Raw genomic sequence first — 2,517 nt, forward strand, 5'->3', positions numbered from 1 at the left:
AAAATTTCCATTTCTTCTTCTTCACTTCTAGGTCTTTCTCTGTGATCTGTTCTTCTGCCCAGAAATTAGCTTGCGTTCCTTCTTTTCCATTTAGCACCTCAGCCTGCTGGTGTTAAGCACAATGGTAATGATGTAAGTGATACAAGCAAGTTTCTCAAGTGGTGGAAACACCTTCTCTTAATGGCACTCGCCCTCTCTCGGCCCTCCAGGGAAAAGTCTGAACTTTTAGCCCGTTGGGCCACAACCAAAGAATGAAGAATTTAGAATCAGGAATCCATATAGCTGGCGGGATCTCAATTGTTCTTTTTAAATGAGGAAACAAATCAAGTAGGTTTGTTCTGGGACTTGCAGCTTCTTCCCAGCAGAAGATGGCAGAAGACGTCTCCACAGAGGGCAAGTCAGAACTGTTTTTCCGATTCAGTGCCATAGACTCATTTTTTTTTTTTCGTCTGCACGGGAACTTGTTGCAGCAAGCAGTATCTTTTAGTTGTGGCTTGTGGGACCTAGTTCCCTGACCAGGGATCGAACCCAGGCCCCCTGCATTGAGAGTGCAGAGTCTTGGCCACTGGACCACCAGGGAAGTCCCTCACTCTGATTTTTTTTTAGAGTCAGCTGTGTTGTGCTAGGGTAGATTCATCCTAGGTGTCAAGCACCTTCATGGTCCAAGATTTTGCTGGTGATTTCACCCTTTGATGGACCCTCCCTTTCCCCAGTCCCAGACAAACCTCTCTTATTTCAAGATATGCTGGATCTGAAAGGAGTTTTGGATTGAGGATTTAGAACAGTCTGAAAAGAAGCAAAGCTGATTTAGTTCATGTTGTGTCCTTGGTAATTAGCCTTGTGAGGTGAACTTGATAACCACTACACTACGGAAATGGTAATTAGCCTTAGGGTAACAAGTGTCTGCACCAGCGCAGCTGCGTTCTAGTGAGAAGTTTCTGCCCCAAAGAAGTTCAATATTAGGCCCCCAAGGCCACAGTCATTGTGTATAACACGACAGACTGTTCATCTCTTCCTGGCCTTAAGGTAGAAAGAATTCAAAATCCAGATTAAAAACCAACTGCAGACCACCTTTCGGGCTCTTATAAGCTTCCAGAATTACAGTGAGAGGCTGCTCAATGTCCTGGAAAGGTACACTAGCTAAAATGGTTCTGAAATAGTTTTCGCCTCTAGAAGTCCAGCTTTCAAAATTCATGTCTGATAGAAACTTGTCCTAAATGACAGCATTCTGGGGAGGGCTCGTAAGTTTCAGGGAAGCAAGAAAAAGGGTTACCATCAGGTGGTAAATGGTTACCACTACCTTCAGAAAATGAGAAGAGGGTGTAAAGAAGTTATGACATTAATCAGGATAAAGAGACCACACTCTCTCCCCCCGCCCCCCAAAAAAGTAAAAAGTCTTATATAACTTCCCTGAAGTGCCCTACTGCACAAATGCAAAGCATGCTTTTTGCCTGCTGCAGGCTGACCACAGTACTGCCTTGGGGGGAGATAACTTCACATCGCAGAGGAGATTGGGCTTTGGCTCTGGGGTAGAACTCAGGGTTCCTCAGAGGACAGGCTATTATGACTTTGTCATTTAAAAATCTTAACTTTAAAAGCTGCATCTGTTGGTGTAGCCACTACAGAGAATTCTAGGACTCCCATTTCAGGAATTTTCACAGGCAAGAATGAAGACTGGCCAGCAGCAGAGGCCTGCCAGAGAACACTCGGTGGCTTCCTAAACTTGCTTCAGATGCTGGCCAGGTCTCTGGGTGGTTTAGATGTACCCCCCAGCGCCATTAAAGAACAGGAGCTAGATCTCAAGAAAAGTTCCTGAAAATCTTCCCTTCTGCTGCCAAGAGGGAAGTAACACAGCAGAATCACTGCAATAGAGTTAAATCAGCTTTATCCTGGAGGAAACAAAATAGCTTTCCTCAAATGTTGTAAGAGTGACTTTTCTTTTCCAGATTAGCCCATGGACTTTATCACAACGAGCCAAAATCTGCCACCAGCCCAAGCAATGTGGCCTCACACACTGCAGCCAAATTTTACGGGTAGTATTTGTAGCTTGTATACCCCGAGTGCACCAGGAGAGAGGTTTCCAAGTAGTGACAGAAGGTTGTTCATTTGTGATTTGCCAAGTTCTCCACATTCTTACTGACTGGCCCGTTTAAATCCCTTTTTCAGCCGAGAGCAACTTTACTGAGCAAGCAGGGAGCGGGGAGTCGCTTCAGTGCTTTATCTTACACGGTGGATCCTGAAACGAGTCACATTTATGACAGTTTTCAAAAACAAAACCACCCTAGCTCTGTAGAGGGCCTGGAAAAAAGTCTTGGGTGTAGAAATTGACTGTTGTTTTTTTTTTTTTTACCATAGTTTGTAAGAGAATGGTGCGTCTGGGTCTTCTCTTAACCCGAGCCTCCCAATTCAGAGAACCTTCTTCTCTATCTGGTTCAGTTACTTTTTCTTAGATGATTCAGGTACAAGCCCCCAAGCAAAATAACCACCAGAGAGACACAGATTTCACACATGGCAGGA

The 2,517-nt window shown here is 44.6% G+C and overlaps 1 non-coding gene across 1 annotated transcript; it reads right to left on the reverse strand.

The window, feature by feature from the left end:
* Positions 1–507: 507 nt before the first annotated feature.
* On the reverse strand, positions 508–580 carry TRNAE-CUC (transfer RNA glutamic acid (anticodon CUC)). The gene has a single exon. It is a non-coding gene; the product is annotated as a tRNA-Glu (tRNA).
* Positions 581–2,517: the final 1,937 nt, after the last annotated feature.

Source organism: Bos indicus, chromosome 17 (genome assembly GCF_029378745.1).
Source record: "Bos indicus isolate NIAB-ARS_2022 breed Sahiwal x Tharparkar chromosome 17, NIAB-ARS_B.indTharparkar_mat_pri_1.0, whole genome shotgun sequence".
Classification (NCBI taxonomy): domain Eukaryota; kingdom Metazoa; phylum Chordata; class Mammalia; order Artiodactyla; family Bovidae; genus Bos; species Bos indicus.